We start from the raw sequence: 24,143 nt of genomic DNA on the forward strand, positions 1-24,143 counted from the left end.
CGGATATGCCAGTTGAAATGCCATCCTACACTGTGTTAGGTGTAAGTTTCTAGTACTTACCCTTAACTAGATGAGGCTGAATAATGATATGACTCCCACGTCTCCTCCACACTCCACATCAAATTAGCACAAGTCTTCCCACTTCTCCCTTTAGTGCTCTAATTTAGGGCATGCAGAGCTGTATAGATAATTTGTTTTTGACACATCTAATTTACGTATTTGTCTTTTATATTAGTTTAGGAGACTATGGTAACTATAGGAGCTTTTTGTTATTCATTGTCCCTTCTGTAGGGGAATGTTAAAAAAATTCTATTACACCGTGATAATACCATGCAGCCATTTAAAAAGATTAAGATAGATGTAGACAACTAACTACCGGTGCGATTGCTACTACTGTTACTACTACCTTGCTGCTGCTAACACCTCCATCTCCAATACTATTGTTTCTAACTGCAGACCCTTGTATGGCCTATGCTTTGAGTTAGGGGATGCTCTAAACACTTCGTGTTTATTAATTTTTTTTTTTTTTTTTTTTCTGAGACGGAGTTTCACTCTTGTTACCCAGGCTGGAGTGCAATGGCGTGATCTCGGCTCACCGCAACCTCCACCTCCTGGGTTCAAGCAATTCTCCTGCCTCAGCCTCCCGAGCTGGGATTACAGGCACGCACCACCATGCCCAGGTAATTTTTGTATTTTTAGTAGAGACGGGGTTTCACCATGTTGACCAGGATGGTCTCGATCTCTCGACCTCGTGATCCACCCTCCTCGGCCTCCCAAAGTGCTGGGATTACAGGCTTGAGCCACCGCGCCCGGCCGTGTTTATTAATTAATAGCTATCTCTGGAAGGATATGGAAGAAATGATCATTTCCTCTGGAAAAGAGTCTTGGGTAACCGGAGTCTGGCCTAGGAACTTAGTTTTCATTGTATCCTTTATATTTGTCTGAAATAAGCACACACGTTGTATTGAATTTAATAATAAAATAATTTTAATGTAATAGTAACTTTATTAATTTAAAAATAATATGATTATAAAAGGTGGCTTCCTCTCCAACGTGGACCTGGCAGAATGGCCCCTGCAAAGAAGGGTGGAGTGAAGAAAAAGGGCCGTTCTGCCATCCATGGGGTGGTGACCCGAGAATACGCCATCAACAAGCGCATCCATGGAGTAGGCTTCAAGAGGCGTGTCCCTCAGGTCCTCGAAGAGATTCGGAAATTTGCCATGAAGGAGATGGGAACTCCAGATGTGCGCATTAATACTAAGCTCCAGAAAGCTGTCTGGGCCAAAGGAATGAGTCTCATACTGAATCCGTGTGCGGCTGTCCAGAAAACATGAGGGTGAAGGTTCACCACATAAGCTCTGTACTTTGGTTACCTATGTACCTGTTATCGCTTTCAAAAACTCTACAGACCATCAATGTGGATGAGAATTAATTGCTGATTGTCAAATACATCAAATAAAGTTATAAAATTGAAAAAAAAAAGTTGAAGTAGGTAAATGGAAAGTAAACAGCAAGCAGTACGTGAATACATGTGCACCGTGGCTGTAAATTTAACAGGAGAAAAATATATTGTGACCAACACTAAGAGACACACTTCAAGTCTCTCTTCAAGAAAATAGTCACTGGTTTTTTTTTTGTTTTTTTTTTTTTTTGAGACGGAGTTTCGCTCTTGTTACCCAGGCTGGAGTGCAATGGCGCGATCTCGGCTCACCGCAACCTCCGCCTCCTGGGTTCAGGCAATTCTCCTGCCTCAGCCTCCTGAGCAGCTGGGATTACAGGCACGAGCCACCATGCCCAGCTAATTTTTTGTATTTTTAGTAGAGACGGGGTTTCACCATGTTGACCAGGATGGTCTCGATCTCTTGACCTCGTGATCCACCCACCTCGGCCTCCCAAAGTGCTGGGATTACAGGCTTGAGCCACCGCGCCCGGCTTATTCACTGTTTTTTATTTCCACCAACAGCGTACCAGCATTCCCTTTTCTCCACATCCTGACCGGCACTTGTAATTTTTTGCCTTTTTGATGATAGCAATTTTAACTGGGGTGATGATCTAATTGTGGTTTTGACTTACATTTTCCTAATTAGTGATGTTGAGCACTTTTAATATACCTGTTGGCCATTTGTATGTCTTCTTTTGAGAAATGTCGGGTGTGGGGATGAGGAGAGGTAGGTCAATGGTTATAAAAATGGTTATACAGTTGGAAGGAATTAGTTCTATTTGATAGCACAGAAGGGTGCCAATAGTTAGCTATTGTATATTTTGAAACAGCTAGAAGATTTAGAATGTTTCCAACACAAAGAATTGATACATGTTTAAGCTGATGGATACCTTAATTACCCTAATTTGATCATTCCATATTCCATAGTCCATACGTATATCAAAATATCACATGTACAACATAAATACGTAAAATTATTATGTGTTGATTTTTTTGAAACAAGGACTGGCTGCCCAGCTTCCAGAAGTGGCGAGTTGATAGCCTCCAGCTAGATGTTCACGGCGAGGGCCTTCCCTTTTCCCAGGGTCTGAGCTACATGGCGGAACAATGGCTTGCCCAATCCCTTCCGCTGTGAAATTCCTTTAATCTTTGCTCCGGAGCTCCCCCAACTGTGCTGGGGATTTTGTCGATTCCGCGTGGCAGTCTGACAGCTCCCCCTGCTGTTACGTGCTAGCCTTTTCTTTTCTTTCTTTTCTTTTCTTTTTCCTTTTCTTTCTTTCCTTTTCTTTTTTTTTTTTTTTTGGCAAGAGATAACACAATTTATTTAAATATATTCCAACTCAAGATGAAGGCAAGCAGTTTATCTAGAAAGGTTTGTATGTATTAACTATAGTTTTTCATTGAACCGTTTTAGAAATGTCTTTCTTTTCACTCATTCTTCTTTTATTCTTTCACTTTAGAAGTTCAGTGTTATACAAGTGAAAAACAAGACAGATAGAAATCACCCTAAACATATGGCTTTATGTACATAAAATTTCAATAATGTTGCCATAACCCTTAATACAGTGTGATCCTTGTTTATTTATTATCCAGAATAAACTGTGCATACTAAATTCTTCAAGTATATCTACAGCAGTGCTTGTAAAAGTGAGGTCCCACTGCTAAGTTAATGGGTATCTCTTTGAAGATCACTTCTTTTTTTTTTTTTTTTTTTTTTTTTTTTGAGACAGAGTTTCGCTCTTGTTACCCAGGCTGGAGTGCAATGGCGCGATCTCGGCTCACCGCAACCTCCGCCTCCCGGGTTCAGGCAATTCTCCTGCCTCAGCCTCCTGAGTAGCTGGGATTACAGGTACGCGCCACCATGCCCAGCTAATTTTTTGTATTTTTGGTAGAGACGGGGTTTCACCATGTTGACCAGGATGGTCTCGATCTCTTGACCTCGTGATCCACCCGTCCCGGCCTCCCAAAGTGCTGGGATTACAGGCGTGAGCCACCGCACCCGGCCCTGAAGATCACTTCTAACTTCAACACAATTATGATAGAGTTGTAACAGTTTGTTAATTTTACATGTATCATACATTCTGAAATATTCTAAAATGCTCAAATGAGCCAAACATATACTTTGATTTACAACTAGTTTAATATTCCCTTTATACCACACTAGAGGTTAAAAATGGATTTGAGTAACCAAATGTTCTATTTCCTTTATTAGTTACAGTTTATCATCATTTATTTTATAACATTAAACACAAATTGAAAATGAAGACACCTTGGGTCAAATGCTTTCACCTTAAATAAACATTTCATCCACTTCATACTAAAATACCTAGTTGTTTTTCTATAAGGTATGTTTATTGGTAAAAACTGCTGAATCAACTAAGCCGAACACCAACTCAAATCTTCGAGGATTAGGCAAGTCGGATAGGATTCTCCAGGTTTGCTTTAAAACTTTTAAGAACTTTGGAGGCCAAGGTGGGCGGATCACCTGAGGTTGGGAGTTCAAGACCAGCCTGACCAACATGGTGAAACCCCATCTTTAAAAAAATAATAATAAAAATAAAATAAAATAAAATAAAACTTTTTTTTTTTTTTTGAGACGGAGTTTTGCTCTTGTTACCCAGGCTGGAGTGCAATGGCGCTATCTCGGCTCACCGCAACCTCCACCTCCTGGGTTCAGGCAATTCTCCTGCCTCAGCCTCCTGAGTAGCTGGGATTACAGGCACGCGCCACTATGCCCAGCTAATTTTTTTTTTTGTATTTTTAGTAGAGACGGGGTTTCACCATGTTGACCAAGGATGGTCTCGATCTCTTGACCTCGTGATCCACCCACCTCGGCCTCCCAAAGTGCTGGGATTACAGGCTTGAGCCACCGCGCCCGGCCTTAATAAAATAAAACTTTTAAGAAATCTGGTTGCCAGTTCATCATCAACCACTCAAGTGTCACTTAACATTGTGACTGTGATGAGCTGGCACTGCTGCAGTTTGGCATTTCCCTCTTCACAGTCAGTGAGCTTCAGCACAGGTCAGAACCTCCCAACAGCCAAAATGCAGGCCTGAGGAGGGTTAATCACTGCAGTAAATTCATCAATGCCAAACATCCCCAAGTTGGAAATACGGAAAGACCTTCCTTGGTATTCTTCAGGCAACAATTTTCCATCTCTTGCTTCCTTTGATAGAGCTTTTACAGAGTCAGCAATTTCCTGGATACCCTTAGCAGCCCCATCTTTAATGATTGGTGTAATTAAGGCTTTATGTGTTGCCATAGCCACTGAAATGTCAACACATGGCAATTGCTTTGGGCTCTCTCCATCCCAGCTTACTTTGACATCTAGCATTTGTTTAAGAGTAACAGCTGCTGCCTTGATGATAGAATCATTTACTGATACTTTAATGTCACCTTTGACCAGATCTTGCCTAACTTTTAAAACAGCTCCGAGGTCACAGTCAGCAGTAGCATAGGCATGTACAATACTTTTAGATTCAGTTAATCTCTTGGCAATAACTCTTGGAATATTGCCGGCGGGGATTTCAGCGAATGTGCCACTGCACTGGGTTGTCCAGGAGTCGATACTGGTGGGAGCATAGGAAGGGATAAGATGGCCCAGCTATGGCCTGTAGGGGTGAAGGTGCTGTGGGAGTGGCTGCAGGGGCTGGGGTTGGTCTGGACTGGGTAATCTTGCCCATCTGTTTCAACTGGGCAAGTCTGAGAGCATCCTCTTTAGTGAATATCCCCTGAGGACCAGTGGCTGTGCCCTGGCTAGCATCCAGTGAGTGTTTTTCCAGAATATTGTGGGCAGCTGGACGTAAATGAAACTGTAGTGTTCCGGGTGTGTGTTCCTTCTTGATAGGAATGTCAATCTGTGGTTCTGGTGAGGGATGAGGCTCTGAAGGTTTTGAAGCTGGTGGTGGAGGACCTACATCTTTGGGAATTTCAACGTGTTTCCAATCTTCTCCATCTTCTCCTATCAAACCAATTAGTGAATCTAGCCGTATATTTTTAGTTCCTTCTTCAATCACAATTTTGGCCAAGATTCCATCATCACTTGCATCTAAGGTAACCACAGCTTTGTCAGTCTCAATTTCACATAACGCATCTCCAGCACTCAACGCTTCACCATACTTTTTCAGCCATTACACAATGTTTCCTTCTTCCATTGTGGGAGACAGTGATGGCATTAGTATCTTAATGGGATCACCCCGAAGCCACTGCGTGCTGTGAAAACATCTCCAACTGGATCCGCGGTTTACAGACCACCCAACAGCCCCCTTCACCAGCCCTGATAACGCTTCGGCGGCCAGGGAAGCCCACGAGGTAACACAAAAGCCGGGAGTCACAGCCTAGCTTCCAGGAGGCCGCCATCTTCAAGGCTTTCTCACCGGCTGCCCGCAGCACAGCCTGACGTCTAGCGTCATGGCCCCGCCTCCGCATGGTTGGCCACGCCTCGAGACGCTTCGGTGCCTTTGGGTCTAACTTGCAGCCCTCCTAGCCCCGCCTCCAACCACATTGGCCACGCCTCCCGAGCTGTCTGGTGCGCCGCTGGCTATCCCAGACGGCGGGGTCTTCAGCGCCGTTCGCCCCGCCCCCGGACTGCCCTCAGCGCCGCCTGACTGCTTTTGCGGCCTGGCTGCCTGATTCCAGGCTAAGCCCGGCGCGCAAAGCTGTGCGGAGACTGGAGGTCGCGGGGGTCCCTCGTCTGGGCCATGTCTGGCTGTGACGCTCGGGAGGGAGACTGTTCTCGGAAATGCGACGCGCAGGTAGGCGCGGGGCCGCCGGTGCCCGGTATTCCCGAGGGGAGGCCAAATCGCGACGCGGCGGCTGGGGCTGGGCGCGGGGTCGCGGGGTCGCGGGGTCGCCGGCTTTTTTCTTTTCTTTTCTTTTCGAGACGGAGTCTCGCCCTGTTCCCCAGGCTGGAGCGTAGTGGCCTCATTTTGGCCCACTGCAGCCTCTGCCTCCTGGGTTCAAGCAATTCTCATGCCTCTCGAGTAGCTGTAATTACAGGTTCCTGCCACCACACCTGGCTAGTTTTTTTTTGTATTTTTAGTAGAGACGAGGTTTTACCATGTTGCCCAGTCTGGTCTCGAATTCCTGGCCTCAAGTGATCAGCCTGCCTTGGCCTCCCAAAGTGTCAGGATTACAGGCGTGAGCCACTGTGCTTGGCCTCTAGCCTTTCCTTTCACAAGTTTTTTTTTTTTTTTTTTTTTTGAGACGGAGTTTCGCTCTTGTTACCCAGGCTGGAGTGCAATGGCGCAATCTCGGCTCACCGCAACCTCCGCCTCCTGGGTTCAGGCAATTCTCCTGCCTCAGCCTCCTGAGGAGCTGGGATTACAGGCACGCGCCACCATGCCCAGCTAATTTTTTGTATTTTTAGTAGAGACGGGGTTTCACCATATTGACTAGGATGGCCTCGATCTCTTAACCTCGTGATCCACCCACCTCGGCCTCCCAAAGTGCTGGGACTACAGGCTTGAGTCACCGCGCCTGGCCTCCTTTCACAAGTTTTTTTTCCCCCAATTGTCATTTGCATTACTAATTCTGTTTTATTTCCTGCTTTCCCAAGAACCCAGCCAGCACATATATCCATGAGGACAAGGACAAAGACTGGACGAAAACGTAGGTGATTTTTCCCTTAAAATTTGTAACTTCACTTTTTTTTTTATTTTATAATTTTTATTTTAATCATGTAGCCATATAGTTTAAATGCGTGCACAAAGTTAAACAGTATATGTTGTTTAAAGAATCAACCAATTCCAAAAGCCTTGCTAAAATAAACAGAACTCTCTAGACTGTCTACTCCATTTTTGGTTCCACAGAGGGCAGCACTTTCAATACTTTAGTTGACCCTTTTGAGCTTAGGAGTTCAAGACCAGCCTGAGCAACATAGGGGAACCTGGTCTTTACAAAAAATCAAAAATTCAGCCAGGCATGGTAGCTCCCAGCCACTTAGGATACTGAGGTGGGAGGAACACTTGAGCCTAGAAATTTTAGGCTGCAGTGAGCTGAGATCACGCCACTACACTCCAGCCTGGGCGATAGAGGCAGACTCTGTCTTTAAAAGAAAAAAAGTTGAGAATTTAACTTTCCTTTCTCTCTTTATTTCCACTGTGCCCCTCCAAGTCTCCCAATTTTTTTTTTTCTTTCTTTCTTTCTTTTTTTTTTTTTTTTTGAGACCGAGTTCCGCTCTTGTTACCCAGGCTGGAGTTCAATGGCGCGATCTTGGCTCACCGCAACCTCCGCCGCCTGGGTTCAGGCAATTCTCCTGCCTCAGCCTCCTGAGTAGCTGGGATTACAGGCACGTGCCACCATGCCCAGCTAATTTTTTGTATTTTTAGTATAGACGGGGTTTCACCATGTTGACCAGGATGGTCTTGATCTCTTGACCTCGTGATCCACCCGCGTCGGCCTCCCAAAGTGCTGGGATTACAGACGTGAGCCACCGCGCCCGGCCCCCCCATTTTTTTTTTTTTTTTTAGGCAGAGTCTCACCCTACCATGCAGCCTGGAGTGCAGTGGCTTAATTTCAGCTCACTGCAACCTCTGCCTCCCAGGTTCAAGTGATTGTCCTGCCTCTCAGCCTCCAGAGTAAACTGGGATTACAGGCACAGGCCACCACGCCTGGCTAATTTTTGTGTTTTTGGTCTCAAACTCCTGACCTCAGTTGATCCACCACCTCAGCCTCCCAAAGTGTGGGATTACAGGCATGAGCCACCGTGCCTGGCCAATTTTTTATTTTTAGTAGAGACAGAGTTTCACCATGTTGGCCAGGCTGGTCTCAAACTCCTGACCCCAAGTGATCCGCCTGCCTTGTCCTTCCAGTGTTGGAATTAAAGGCATGAGCCACTGTGCCCAGCCTTAATATTTTAAATATCACTGCATATTAGTTAGATGATTTTTCAATATTTATGTTATTATGACTATGAAAATGCCATTTACAGCACCACCATGTAGACAATTGTAGTTATTTTTCCTTTCTTACACAATTTTCTGCTTTTCCTGAAGTTAAATGGTTTCTTCTTTTTCTTTTTTTTTTTTTTGAGACGGAGTTTCGCCCTTGTTACCCAGGCTGGAGTGCAATGGCGCGATCTCGGCTCACCGCAACCTCCGTCTCCTGGGTTCAGGCAATTCTCCTGCCTCAGCCTCCTGAGTAGCTGGGATTACAGGCACGTGCCACCATGCCCAGCTAATTTTTTGCACTTTTAGTAGAGACAGGGTTTCACCATGTTGACCAGGATGGTCTCGATCTCTCGACCTCGTGATCCACCTGCCTCGGCCTCCCAAAGTGCTGGGATTACAGGCTTGAGCCACCGCGCCCGGCTCCTTCTTTTTCTTAATTGGCAACATTTCTATGCCCTTGGGGAGTCAGTATAAAATGATGGTTTCAAGTAAGTCTCTGTTGATACCTGTGGAAATGGAGAGAAAAAATGTGAAAATAAAAATAAAAAGTTTCTGCAGTCAGATTGCCTGTGATGATTCTTAATAGTGGTGTGACCTTGGGCTGTCTAGTTTATCTGCTCTACTTTTCTTACCTTTTCTGTAAAACAGGTACAATAAATACATCTGTTGCATAAGTTTTCCATGCAGAGTGTCTTAGAAGAGTGTCTGCCTACATAATAGCACACCATAAATGTTATATGTTAATCACTATCAACCCCAAGCCTTCTGTCAGTTTGCCTGAGCCTTTAAGTATGCTTACTCACCTTAGGGAGTCTGTCAATATCATCTTTGCAGAAGTGTCTCCCAGAGTCTTCCAACCTGCCCCCCACAGGAGCATTGCCTTCTCTACTTTTCTTTTTGTTTTCTTTCTTTCTTTCTTTCTTTCTTTCTTTTTTTAAAGACAGGGTCTTGCTCTGTTTCCCAGGTGGCAGTACAGTGGTAAGATCATGGCTCCCTGTAGCCTTGACATCCCAGGCTCAAGCAATACTTCTGCCTCAGGCTCCCAAGTTGCTGGGACTACAGGCAAGTGCCACCATACCCAGCTAACATTTTATGTTTTTGTTTTTGTTTTTATGTGGAGATGGGGTTTTGCCATGTTGCCCAGGCTGGTCTTGAACTCCTGGCCTCAAGTGATCCTCCTGCGTTGGCCTCCCAAAGTGCGGAAATTACAGGGGTGAACTACTGTGCCTGGCCTTGCCCTCTCCTCTTATCCAGGATTTCCCTTTATCTTTGCCTTCCCTTGCTCCTGGTTTTCATCCCCTGACTTTTGGTACTTCATGTCTTCCTCTTTCTTGCTTGCTTCATAACTGTATTTTAATGAAGCATATCGATAGCTTTTTGAAAAAGAGCTTTCTGGGAAGTAATTTTTCTTTTTCTGAGAAATTCCGTGTCTGAAAATATCTGTATTCTCTTCTCACACTGATTAATAATTTGATTGGATATTGAATTCGGAAATAAAAATAATTTGTCTTCAGAATTACAGAGGCATTCTTTCATTGTGTTCTTGCTTCTGTGTTGCTATGGAGAGGTCTAAAGCTGTTCTGATTCCTGATCCTGCACTGTGACTTCCTTCTTTTTGACCCCAATGTTCTGAAATTTCTTTCTTCTTTTCCTTCTTTCTGTTTTTTCTTTTTGAGACAGATTCTTGCTCTGTTGCCTGACTGGAGTGCAGTGGTATGATCTCAGCTCACCGCAACCTCTGCCTCCCAGGTTAAAGCAATTCTCCTGCCTCAGCCTCCTGAGTAGCTGGGACTATAGGCACGCGCCACCACGCCCAGCTAAGCTTTATATTTTTAGTAGAGACAGGGTTTCACTATGTTGTCCAGGATGGTCTTGATCTCTTGATTTCATGATCCACCTGCCTCATCCCCCCAAAGTGCTGGGATTACGGGCGTGAACCACCATGCCCGGCCCTTTTTCTTTCTCCTTTCTTTCCTTCTTTCCCTTCCTTCCTCCTTCCGTTCTCCCTCCTTCCTTTAGTATTCAATCTGAATACTAAACTATTAGTATAGCTCCATTAAAAAATAGTAAAGAAAAATTCTAATATTTTCTTTTTTTTCTTTTTTTTTTTTTTTGAGACGGAGTTTCGCTCTTGTTACCCAGGCTGGAGTGCAATGGCGCGATCTCGGCTCACCGCAACCTCCGCCTCCTGGGTTCAGGCAATTCTCCTGCCTCCGCCTCCTGAGGAGCTGGGATTACAGGCACACGCCACCATGCCCAGCTAATTTTTTGTATTTTTAGTAGAGACGGGGTTTCACCATGTTGACCAGGATGGTCTCGATCTCTCGACCTCGTGATCCACCCGCCTTGGCCTCCCAAAGTGCTGGGATTACAGGCTTGAGCCACCGCGCCCGGCCAGAAAAATTCTAATATTTTCTTTCTATATACCATGAATTGTTTTGTATACCTCTAGGGGCAAACATGTCACTTTGAAAGCAGATACCTGACCAGGCACAGTGGCTTGTTCCCGCTGCGCCCCCCCGGCTGCCTTTTTTTTTTTTTTTTTTGAGACGGAGTTTCGCTCTTGTTACCCAGGCTGGAGTGCAATGGCGCGATCTCGGCTCACCGCAACCTCCGCCTCCTGGGTTCAGGCAATTCTCCTGCCTCAGCCTCCTGAGTAGCTGGGATTACAGGCACGCGCCACCATGCCCAGCTAATTTTTTGTATTTTTAGTAGAGACGGGGTTTCACCATGTTGACCAGGATGGTCTTGGTCTCTCGACCTCGTGATCCACCCGCCTCGGCCTCCCAAAGTGCTGGGATTACAGGCTTGAGCCACCACGCCCGGCCTGCCTTTTTTTTTCTTAAGATGGAGTCTCGCTCTTGCCTAGGCTGGAGTGGAGTTCAGTGGCGCTGTCTCGGCTCACTGCAACCTCTGCCTCCCAGGTTCAAGCAGTTCTCCTGCCTCAGCCTCCTGAGTAGCTGGGGGCTGAGGAAAAAAAAAGAAAAAATAGGCGTTTGCCACCATGCCTGGCTAATTTTTATATTTTTAGTAAAGAAGGGGTTTCACCATGTTGGTTAGGTTGGTACTGAACTCCTGACCTCATGATCTGCCTGCCTCAGCTTCCCAAAGTGCTGGGATTACACTCGTGAACCACCACAACCGGCCATGCCTTTAATCTCTACACCTTAGGAGGCCATTTTAGGAGAATTGTTTGAGGCCTGGAGTTCAAGACCAGCCTGGGCAGCATTTAGAGACTCCATTTCTTACAAAAAAAAAAAAAAAATTTAGCTGGGCCTGGTGGCACATGCCTGTAGTCCCAGTGACTTGGGAGGCTGAGGTGGGAAGATTGCTTGAGCCCAGGAGGTTGAGGCTGCCATGAGACAGGATTGTGCCACTGCACTCCAGCCTGGATGACAATGACACCTAGTCTCAAAAAAAAAAAAGGAAAAGAGAAAAGAGAGTAGATGCTCTAGAACATCTTTTCTTTTGGCATATCGTTAAGATGGATAAAAAAACCCCACAGTACCTTTGATAGGTGTGTGTTATTATAGTGTGCCTGCTCTGTATCTTTCTCTCTCAGACTGCTGTAGCTCTCAGATCTAGACACCTAGCCAATTTACAGTTTACTATGCTTTTTGTTTTACGAGGGTAATTAAATACTTGTAGTGAGTCTTATGGTACATAAGGCACTATGCTAGTGCTATAGAGGAGTGTTTCTTAAACTTTCTTATCTATTTCATTTTGTTTTGAGCCAGAATCTCATTCTGTCACTCAGGCTGGAGTACAGTGCTGCAATCTCAGCTCACTGAAACCTCCGCTTCCTGGTTCAAGGGATTCTCCTGCCTCAGCCTCCTATGTAGCTGGGACTACAGGCGCCCACCACCATGCCCAGCTAATTTTTGTATTTTGATAGAGATGGGGTTTCACCATGGTGGCCAGGCTGGTCTCGAACTTCTGACCCCACGTGATCTGCCCACCTTGGGCCTCCCAAAGCGCTGGGATTACAGGCTTGAGCCACTGTGCCCACCCTGAAGATATTTTTTAATGCAGATCCTGATTCAGTATGTCAGGGGTGGGACCTGTGATGCTGCATTTCTCATAAGCTCCCAGATGATGCTGATGATGTTGATCTATAAAGATGCTTTGAGTTGCACAGTTGGGTGCATGCACAACCTGGTCTCTGCATTTAAGGGATTTATCCTATAGACAGGGATGAGCATGAACATAAGTGAGAACCCCAGATTTATGTAATTAGGATATAGGGCTCCTTTTTTAGTGTCACTATGGTCCCATTGTCTGCAAAGCCACCAAATTTTACCTAACCCACTTGGACAGTTGCAACACATGCTCTGTGTTTCAAAACTCATTTGTATTCTCTGACTATACTTTTCCTGAGGCCTTTGCTTTTTGAGAGTTAATAGATTAATCTATTGTTTAAAAATGTATTACTGGCCCGGAGCGGTGGCTCATGCCTGTAATCCCAGCACTTTGGGAGATGGAGGTGAGTGGATCACCTGAGGTCAGGAGTTCGTGACCAACATGGAGAAACCCCATCTCTACTAAAAGTACAAAAATAGGCAAGTGTGATGGCTTCTGCTTGTAGTCCCAGCTACTCCAGAGGCTGAGGCAGGAGAATCACTTAAACCCGGGAGGCGGGAGGTTGAGGTGAGCTGAGATCACGCCATTGCACTCCAGCCTGGGCAACAAGAGTGAAACTCTGTCTCAAAAAAAAAAAAAAAAGAAAAAACAAAAACTAAAATTCATTACTGTCTATTAATGTCTAATCCTTTTCAGGTGTTACACTGAAATTTGTACCAGATGTCATTTAACAGTGCAAGCCAAAGAGTCTTTCTAGAGGGTAGCAAGTTAGTCTTAGGATCTGGGACTCATCTACCACGCAGTTCCATGATTAAATACCCAGGAGATACATACCTAGCATAGCCCCAGAAACTAAACATTTTTCTGAGTGAGTAGGACTGTGGGCCTGGTACACAAAGAAAAAAGACTTCAAGAAAAGAACCTTGTTAGTCTTGAAGTGGACTCCTGAAAGGATTAATAATCAGTGATAAATGTTCACTGTCCCCAAAAAGCTGAAAATGTTGGGCTATTTTGAGCAAAACCTATTCATCACTGTTGACCCATAATAGCTATCCATCTGTTATACTGACTGGTAAGGATCTGCACAGAGGAGGTCAGCTTTATAACTTGCTTGGCTCCAAGTTACCATGATGGCTGTTACACATGTTGTTTTCACCAAGGAACCCTGTCTTCACCATAACTGCCAATACACATGGACTCACCTGTTCTTCTTTTTGGCAGAAAAGAGAATGTGGTATAGTAACATGGTTCTTCCTGTCCAGGTCTACCTGTCACATTTAACTGAGTGGTTAAAATATAGGCATGTAACTCTAATTAATTATTGAATATTGATTAACGACTTTGTAAATGCATTCTGTTTGGGCTCCTGGGGAATCAAAGATCCCTAGGAGCTGGTTCCCATCTTCACAGAGCTCATATTACAGTTGTTCTGATAGTAGAAATTTTTTTGAAAAGTTCACTATGAGCCGTTAACAAGTCATCTTCTCCTTTTTTGTTTCTGGTTTTTAGGAAAAGTGACTGGCATATAGTAGGTGACCAAAATGTGTATGTAAAAATAACTATTAAACAAAGTAAGCAATCATTTAGGCAAAAATGAGTTCTCACAAGATATAAAAAATTAATTTCAAAATAAACTATGCAGACGATGTGGGAACAGTGTTTCTCAAACTGGGGTCATAGGTTTGTTTCAAGAATATTATTTTTTAAATTTTTATATATTTATTTATTTTTTGAAGATGAGGTTTCACCATGATGGCCAGGCTGGTCTTGAACTCCTGATCTCAGGTGATCCACCTACCTCTGCCTCCCGAAGTACTAGGATTATAGGCGTGAGCCACCGTGCCCGGCTGAAGAATATTTTTGATTTTATAGATGTATGAGGTTCACATTTAAGGGAATTTAGCTCTGGTTTCATCTTTGTATATATTTAGCCAAAGTATAATTAAAATAATTTAATATTAGGAAATCCTCAGAAATATTGTCCTTTTAAAAGAATATTATTCACTGCCATGTATGAATCCCATTTGAATTGTTTCAAACAAATTACAAAATAGTTTAAAAATTATATTAGAATAAGAGTAATTTAAGTAATTACTGAATAGTTACTCTTAAGATAATTGATAATTTAAATAAATTATCAATTATTATTATTTTGAGACAAGGTCTCACTCTGTCACCCAGGCTGAAGTGAAGTCTTGCGGTCTCGGCTCTCTCCAACTCCACTTCCTGGGCTCAAGTGATCCTCTTGCCTCAGCCCCCAAGTAGCTGGGACTATAGGCATGCACCACCACGCCTGGCTAAGTTTTGTATTTGTAGAGATGGGGTTTCACCATATTGTTCAGGCTGGTCTTGAACTCCTGAGGTCAAGTAATCCACTCACCTGGGCCTCTCAAAGTGCTAGGGATTACAGGTGTGAGCCACTGCACCTGGGAATAAATTATTAATAAATTTTTTAGGTGTGATTGTTTTCTATTTACAATAATTTATTTATATATATATATATATTTTTTTTTCAAGACGAGGTTTCCCTCTATCAAAGCTCACTGGAGTCTTGACTTCTGGGCTCAAGCAGTCCTCTCACTCGACTCCAAATAATTGGGACTACAGGTGCTTGCTCTATGCCTGGCTAATAGAATCCTTATTTAAAAAGAAAGACGTACTGAAATGGCTCTTTTTTTTTTTTTTTTTGAGAAGGAGTTTCGCTCTTGTTACCCAGGCTGGAGTGCAGTGGCGCGATCTCGGCTCACCGCAACCTCCGCCTCCTGGGTTCAGGCAATTCTCCTGCCTCAGCCTCCTGAGTATCTGGGTCTACAGGCACGCACCACCATGCCCAGCTAATTTTTTGTATTTTTAGTAGAGACGGGGTTTCACCATGTTGACCAGGATGGTCTCGATCTCTTGACCTCGTGATCCACCCGCCTCGGCTTCCCAAAGTGCTGGGATTACAGGCATGAGCCACCGCGCCCGGCCTGAAATCGCTCTTAATGAGATGATATGATGTCTGCGATTTGTTCTGAAGTAAGACACCTGCAATTCTTTCTGAAGTAACAAGGAGTGAGTTGTTAGTATGTGGAGATACAGATTTTGATAGGCAGAATGCTGTCTCCCCGAACTGTCCATGCCCTAATCCCCAGAAATTAAAGTAGCAGTTGAAATTAAGGTTGCTAGTCTCTTGAATTTAAAATTATGAGATTATTCTAGATTATCCAAGTAGGCACAGTGTAATCACAAAAGTCCTTATATGTGGAAGGAGGTGGAAGAGTCAGAATCACAGTGATGCAATGTGATAATAACTTTATTGGCTTTTGATGGCCTTGAAAATGGAAGAAAGCCACAATCCAAGGAATAGAGGCGGCCTCTAGAATCTGGAATAGGTGAGTAAATGGAATCCTCTCTTGAGCCTCAGGGAAGGAACCCAGAACTGCCAACACCTTGTTAGTCCACTGAAACCCATTCACTAGAAATCATCAGCAAAACCGACTTGATTTAGAGGGCTTTTTTGGTTTGTTTTGGAAGAATTTTTTTAGTCCAAATTCAGTTTATTTAATAGAGAAAGGATCATTCAAAGTTTGCTTATTTCTATTTCACTTTTATTAAGCTGTATTTTTCAGTGAACTTGTACCTTTTATGTATATTGTGTTAAATTTTTTGGTACAAAGCTGATCATTACATTCTTTCATTATTTGATATATGTAGTCCCTCTTTATTTCGTGATATTGTCAATATGTACTTTTTAAAAAAATTTTAAATCCATCTTTAGGGATTTTTCTATTGTATTACTCTTTCTGAGGATTCAACTTTTTTCAAGTTGATTTTTCTTTTTTCTTTTTTTTTTTTGAGACGGTGTTTCGCTCTCTTGTTACCCAGGCTGGAGTGCAATGGCTCGATCTCGGCTCACCGCAACCTCCGCCTCCTGGGTTCAGGCAATTCTCCTGCCTCAGCCTCCTGAGTAGCTGGGATTACAGGCACGCGCCACCATGCCCAGCTAATTTTTTGTATTTTTAGTAGAGACGGGGTTTCACCATGTTGACCAGGATGGTCTCGATCTCTGGACCTCGTGATCCACCCGCCTCGGCCTCCCAAAGTGCTGGGATTACAAGCTTGAGCCACCGCGCCCGGCCCGAGTTAATTTTTCTTATTGTTTGTCTATTTAATATTTTACTTGTTTCTGCTCTAATGACTATCTATTTTGGGTTTAATTTGCTTTTCTTTCCCTAGCTTCTTAACATATGAACGTGGTCAGTTCAAAAACCTCTTTCCTAAAACAAGATTTAAAGCTTTAAATATATCTCTAAACACTGCTTAGCTGCATCCTATAAATTTTGTTGTATTTTCATTGTCTATCAGCCTAGAACATAACATTTTCAAATTTCCCTTGTGTTTTTATTCTCATACTTTATTTATGTATTTGGTGTTTAATTTCAAAATTTGGGGACCTTTCTTAGTTAATTTATTGTGATTTATGTACAATTTAATTAAATTGTGTTTAGAGAAACTACTGTGTAATATTTTAATCTTTAAAAATATGTTAACATTTACTATATGCATAATCCATCATATGGTCTATTTTTGTGAAAGTCTCGTGTGTTCTTTAAAATAATGTGTATCTTGAAGTTATATATAAATAAAAATCAATTAGGTCAAGGTGATTGAGATTGAAATCCGAATCTCTGAATTCTTACTGGACTTTTATTAAAATTATTCCATAAATTACTGGAACATGAGTTAAAATCTCTAGCTATTATTATAGATTTGTTTCTCTTGTCTGTTAATTTTGTTTCCTGTATTTTGAAGCTACATAAATTTAAATGCATATATATTTATGTTTATTATGCTTCCTGATGAATTGCCCCTATTATTATGAAATGTAACTTTCAACTCTGGAAATAGTCTTTGTCGTAAAGTTTACTTTATATATTGATGTATATACCATTTATAATGTCATTTTAAATATAATTTCTCTATTTGCTTTTAAAATACTTTTATTTTCAGTAGTTGCTTATTTTCAATGTTTGTTATGCATACATAACTTGTCACAATCTTTCTGTAAATAAAACATAACTTATACTAAGTTACATATAAAATAAAAACTATATAGCACTATATTTTCGCTTACCCCATTAATTCTTCATAGTATTACTGTCATATATATGTATGTATATGTATACATATATGCGTGTATATATATATATATATTTTTTGAGATGGAGTGTTGTCCAGGATAGAGTGCAGTGATGTGATCTTGACTCACTGCAATCTGCCTCCCTGGTTCAAGCAATTCTGCCTCAGCCTCCCTAGTAGCTGGGACTACAGGCATGTACCACCACAACCAGCTAAGTTTTTTGTATTTTTAGTAGAGATGGAGTTTTGCCATTTGGCCAGGCTGTTCTCAAACTCCTGACCTCAAGTGATCTACCTGCCTTGGTTTTTGTCATATATTTTAAATGTACATACATTATAATCCCCAAAATACAGTATTCTTACAATTATGTTTTATATATATATATATATATATTTTTTTTTTTTTTTTTTTTCTTTTTTGTATGGAGTCTCACTCTGTCACCCAGGCTGGAGTGCAGTGGCACCATCTCAGCTCACTGCAACTTCCGCCTCTCAGGTTCAAGCGATTCTCCTGCCTCAGCCTCCTGAGTAGGGATTACAGGTGCCTGCCACCACATCTGGCTGTAGTGTTTAGTAGAGATGGGGTTTTGATACTGTTTTCTTTGCTTGTTTTGCTATTGCAAATTCTCCAAATACATACTGAGCCCTAAATCTACTTAGACCTTGTGATTTAAAATTATATCAGTTTTTTTTTCTTTTGTTTTGAGACAGGGGTCTCACTCTGTGGTCCAGGCTGAAGCACAGTGGCACAGTTCTAGCTCACTGCAACCTTGAATTCCTAGGGTTAAGAGATCCTCCCGCCTCAGCTTTCCAAGTAGCTGGGATCACAGGCATAAGCCACCATGCCTGGCAATTTTTTTTTAATCATTTGTTGAGATGAGGCCTTGTTCTTCGAAGGCTGGTCTGAAACTCCTGGGCTTGAGTGATCCTCCTACCTCTGTCTCCCAAAGTGCTTGGATCACAGGTGCAAGCCACTGCACCTGGTCAACAAAGTGATTTTCAGAATGAATCAGTAAATAGCTATCGGTTTAAGGCTAAAAAGGTAGTAGGATTGGTTCAGTGTTTTTATAATTTTGAAATTTCTCAAACAGGTTCATGTAAATAAGAGATAAGAAGAGACTTCAAATTGTGTGAGTGCATATGTGTATGTGTGAGGCAGAAAGGAAGAAAGAGAGAGAGAGAGAGAGAGAGACACTATTCCTCAAATATAGATAGGTCAAAAAATATCCCAATAGCACCTTGTTAGCACCTTGTTTCTAGGTTAAGAAGGTTTTTTTTTTTTTTTTTTTTTTTTAATGGCTAGAGTTTTACAAAGGTTTGGCTTTTGTCTCCTACTAGTCACTGTAGAAAATGTGCAAAGATACAAGAGTCATAGCAATCACTATCAATCTTTTTGGCTTGATTAGTTCTTTCTTAAGGCAGAAAGCCAAACCTGACACTATTTACTACTTTATCTTGACAGATATATTCCAGTTTGGGGTGAAATGGAAAAGGTTTATGATAACGTTTTATGATATATCATCCCAAGCAAGCTGGCTGCTTGCCACAACAGAGAATTCTAGTTATGAGGAATGACTGGTCTAAAATTATGGCTACTGAAATTATAACCTAGATTTATCAGCATCTGATAATGATAGACACATATTTGTTTGTTTATAACAAAGTCTGTAATTTTAGAAGTATCTTGTATCTTTGACTTTTTTTTTTCTTTTTTAGATGAAGTCTTTACTCTGTCACCCAGGCTGGAGTGCAGTGGCGCTGTCTCTGCTGACTGCACCCTCTGCCTCCTGGGCTCAAGTGATTCTCATTCCTCAACTTTCTAAGCAGCTGGGATTACAGGTGCCTGCCACCACACCTGGCTAATTTTTGTATTTTTAATGGAAACAAGGTTTTGCCTTGTTGGCCAGGCTGTTACCGAACTCCTGACCTCAAGTGATCCATCTGCCTCAGCCTCCTAAAGTGCTGGAATTAGAGGAGTGAACCACTGGTATTTTGAATATTTCTTTTCTCATTTTTTATGGTCTCTGAACTGTTTATTATTCTTTTTGGAGCAAATATGTTGAAATTCTGATTTAATTTTTGCGTAAAGATTATCCTGAGTATTCAGGATAGATGTGCCTTTGATGTAAGTATAAATCATATTGCAGAGTTACTAAAAATAGAACTAGGGCCGGGCGCGGTGGCTCAAGCCTGTAATCCCAGCACTTTGGGAGGCCGAGGCGGGTGGATCACAAGGTCAAGAGATCGAGACCATCCTGGTCAACATGGTGAAACCCCGTCTCTACTAAAAATACAAAAAATTAGCTGGGCATGGTGGCGTGTGCCTGTAATCCCAGCTACTCAGGAGGCTGAGGCAGGAGAATTGCCTGAACCCAGGAGGCGGAGGTTGCAGTGAGCCGAGATCGCGCCATTGCACTCCAGCCTGGGTAACGAGTGAAACTCCGCCTAAAAAAAAAAAAAAAAAAAAAAAAGAACTAACCCCAAAAGTGTCCTAAGATCTTATTTTCCTCCAAAGGTCTTTTTCTTCATTTTTTTTTTTTTTTTTTTTTTTTTTTTAGTAATAACTCAGTCCTGGGAGACGGATCCAAGATGGCTGATTAGGAGCAGCTCAGGATTGCAGCTCCCAGTGAAAGAGAAGAGGGTGAGTGGATGCCGCATTTTCAGATGGATTTTTATTGCCCACAGACCAGGAGATTCCCAGGCGGAGGAACCCCTTGGGTCACCAGTGTGGCTGTTTTGGCCAGTGCGGCTGTTTTGGCTGGCCCAGTGGGTCTCCGCACAAAATGCATAGGTCTGGGTGCCATTTTAGCTGGTGATTGGAGCTCCTGGGAGACAGAGTTGCCCATTCAACTGATAAAAAAGAGGACTGAAACAGGGAGCCAGGCCAGGAGATTCCTGGGCAAAAAAGCGCCATGAATCTCAGCACGGCTGTTTCAGCCGGTGCAGTGGGTCGCTGCACAGGAAATCACGCAGATCCTGGCGTCCTTTCAACAGGTGACTGGAACACCTGGGAGACCGAGTCACCCATTCAACTGAAAAAAAAAAAAAAAAAAAAAAAAAAAAGGTCTGAGGCAGGGAGTCAGGTGATCAGGCTCGGCTGGTCCCACTCCCACAAAAAAACAGCAATCTGAAACTGTGGATTGAGAGTTTCACAGCAAGCACAGCTGAACCCAGTATGGTCCAGCTCTCTGGGGGAGGGGGCGTCCGCCATTACCAAGGCAGTCCACTTCCACGGAGGTTGTCCTCTGTTGCTGAGGCAGCCCACCATTACAGAGAGAGTCTGCCATTACAGAGGTGGGCCACCATTGCTGAGGCAGTTCTTACTATACCTGTATAAACAGGACTGTGGGGAAATTCACACAGCAGCTGGATGGAACCCACAGTAGCTGAGCAAAGCCTCTGCATGCAGACAGTGACTAGGCTGCCTCCTTGCTGGGCAGGGCAGCCCTGAAAAAAGGCAGCAGCATGACAGAAACTTATAAATAAAGCCCTAACTCCCCTGGACAGAGCACCTGGGGAAAAAAAAGGCATTTATGAGTTCTGCTGCAGCAGACTTAAACATACCTGCCCAGCAGCTCTGAATGAACAGCTCAACACTTGAGCTCCTATAAAGGACAGAGTGTCTCCTCAAGTAGCTCCCTGAGCCCTGTATATCCAAAGAGATACCTCATAAAGGGGTGCTCAGACTGACATCTGGCGGGTATCCTTCTGGGACAAAGATAGTAGAAGAAGAAACTGGGAGAAACCCTTACTGTTGCGCAGCCGTGGCAGGTGATCCCCAGGCAAGCAGGGCCTGGAGTGGACTTGCTTTATATATCTGGGTGCTCCTGTATTGGGTGTGTATATATTTAGGATCGTTAGCTCTTCTTGTTGCATAGATCCTTTTACCATTATGTAATGTCCTTCTTTGTCTCTTTTGATCTTTGTTGGTTTAAAGTCTATTTTATCAGAGATGAGAACTGCCACCCCTGTTTTTTTGTTTTTTTTTTTTCTTTTTTCTTTTTTTGCTCTCCATTTGCTTTGTAAATCTTCCTCCATCCCTTTATTTTTAGCCTTTGTGTATCCTTGCATGTGAGATGGGTTTCCTGGATACAGTATACTGATACGTTTTGGCTTTTTATCCAATTTGCCAGTCTGTGTCTTTTGATTGGGGCATTTAGCCCATTTACATTTAGGGTTAATATTGTTATGTGTAAATATGATCCTGCTATTTTGACGCTAGCTGTCTGTTTCTCCAATTAGTTGATGCAGTTTCTTCCTTGTGTCGATGCGCTTTACCATCTGGTATGTTTTTGAAGTGGCTGGTGCTGGTTGTTCCTTTCTATGTTTAGTGCTTCTTTCAGAAGCTCTTTTAAAGCAGGCCTGGTGGTGACAAAAACCCCCAAAAAATCAATAAATCCAGGAGCTGGTTTTTCAAAAATATCAACAAAATAGACCACTGGTCAGATTAATAAAAAAGAAAGAGAATAATCAAATAGATGCAATAAAAAATGGTAAAGGGGATATCACCACAGATTCCACAGAAATACAAACCATCATCAGACATTATTACAAACAACTGTATGCACATAAACTAGTAAACCTGGAAGAAATGGATAAATTCCTGGACACTTGTATCCTCCCAGGCCTAAACAAGGGAGAAGTCAAAACCCTGAATAGACCAGTAACAGGGGCTGAAGTTGAGGCAGCAATTAGGAGGCTACCATGCAAAGAAGCCCAGGTTCAGATGGGTTGACAGCCGAATTCTACCAGACATACAAAGAGGAGCTGGTACTATTCCTTCTGAAACTGTTCCAAACAATCCAAAAAGAGGGAATCATTCCCAAATCATTTTATGAGTCCAACATCATCGTGATACCAGAACCTGGCAGAGACTCAGCAAGAAAAGAAAACTTCAGGCCAATATCCATGATGAACATAGATGCAAAAATATTCAATAGAATACTGGCAACCCGATTGCAACAGCACATCAAAAAGCTTATCCACCATGATCAAGTAGGCTTCATCCTGGGGATGCAAGGCTGGTTCAACATATTCAAGTCAATAAATGTAATTCACCACATAAACAGAACCAAAGACAAAACCACATAATTATCTCAATAGAAGCAGAGAAGGCCTTTGGCAAAATTCAACAGCCCTTTATGCTAAAAACCCTCAATAAACCAGGTATTGATGGAACGTATCTCAAAATAATGAAAGCTATTTATGACAAACCAACAGCCAATATTATACTGAATGGGCAAAAACTGGAAGCATTCCCTTTGAAATCTGGCATTAGACAAGGATACCTTCTCTCACTACTCCTATTCAATATAGTATTGGAAGTTCTAGCCAGAGCAATCAGCCAAGAAAAAAAAAGAAAGGGTATGCGGAAAAGAGGAAGTCAAATTGTCTCTATTTGCAGACGACATGATTGTATATTTAGAAGACCCCATTGTCTTAGCCCCAAATCTCCTGAAACTGATAAGCAACTTCAGCAAAGTCTCAGGATACAAAATCAATGTGCAAAAATCACAAGCATTCCTATACACCAATAACAGACTTAAAGAGAGCCAAATCAAGAATGAATTGCCATTCACAATTGCTGCAAAGAGAATAAAATAGCTAGGAATACAACTAACAAGGAACGTAAAGGACCTCTTCAAGGAGAACTACAAACCATTGCCCAACAAAATAAGAGAGGACACAAACAGATGGAGAAACATTCCATGCTCATGGTTAGGAAGAATCAGTATCGTGAAAATGGCCATACTGCCCAAAGTGATTTACAGATTCAACGCTATCCACATCAAGCTACCAGTGACCTTCTTCACAGAACTGGAAAAATACACCTTAAACTTCCTATGGAACCAAAAGAGAGCCTGCATAGCCAAGTCAATTTTAAGCTAAAAGAATGAAGCTGGAGGCATCACACTACCAGACTTCAAACTATACTACAAGGCTACAGTAATAAAAACAGCATGGTACTGGTATCAAAACAGAGATATAGACCAATGGAAGAGAACAGAGGCCTCGGAGGCAAAACCACACATCTACATCCATCTGATCTTTGACAGACCTGCCAGAAGCAAGCAATGGGGAAAGCATTTTCTGTTTAATAAACGGTGTTGGGAAAACTGGCTAGCCATGTGCAGGAAACAGAAACTGGACCCCTTCCTGAGAATTTACACTAAAATTAACTCCAGATGGCTTAAAGACTTAAACGTAAGACCTAACACCATAAAAATCCTGGAAGAAAATCTAGGAAAAATCATTCAAGACATAGGCATAGGCAAGGACTTCATGACCAAAACACCAAAAACACTGGCAACAAAAGCCAAAATAGACAAGTGGGACCTAATCAAACTCCACAGCTTCTGCAGTGCAAAAGAAACAGTTATTAGAGTGAAACAGCAAGCAACAGAATGGAAAAAAATTTTTGCAATCTACCCATCTGACAAAGGGCTGATATCCAGAATCTACAAAGAACTAAAACAGATTTACAAGAAAAAAACAAATAAGCCCATTCAAAAGTGGGCGAAAGATATGAACAGACACTTTTCAAAAGAGGACATACATGAGGCCAACTAACATGAAAAAATGCTCATCCTTACTGGTCATTAGAGAAATG

At 42.5% G+C, this 24,143-nt stretch overlaps 2 pseudogenes; one reads left to right on the top strand and one right to left on the bottom strand.

Moving 5' to 3' along the window:
* The first annotated feature begins 887 nt into the window (after positions 1-887).
* Positions 888-1,432, top strand: LOC120367213 (large ribosomal subunit protein eL31-like; annotated as a pseudogene).
* A 2,417-nt stretch (positions 1,433-3,849) lies between these two features.
* On the bottom strand, positions 3,850-5,801 carry LOC120367199 (pyruvate dehydrogenase protein X component, mitochondrial-like; annotated as a pseudogene).
* Positions 5,802-24,143: the final 18,342 nt, after the last annotated feature.

The sequence above is a fragment of the Saimiri boliviensis genome, chromosome 8 (genome assembly GCF_048565385.1).
Source record: "Saimiri boliviensis isolate mSaiBol1 chromosome 8, mSaiBol1.pri, whole genome shotgun sequence".
NCBI classification, from domain to species: domain Eukaryota; kingdom Metazoa; phylum Chordata; class Mammalia; order Primates; family Cebidae; genus Saimiri; species Saimiri boliviensis.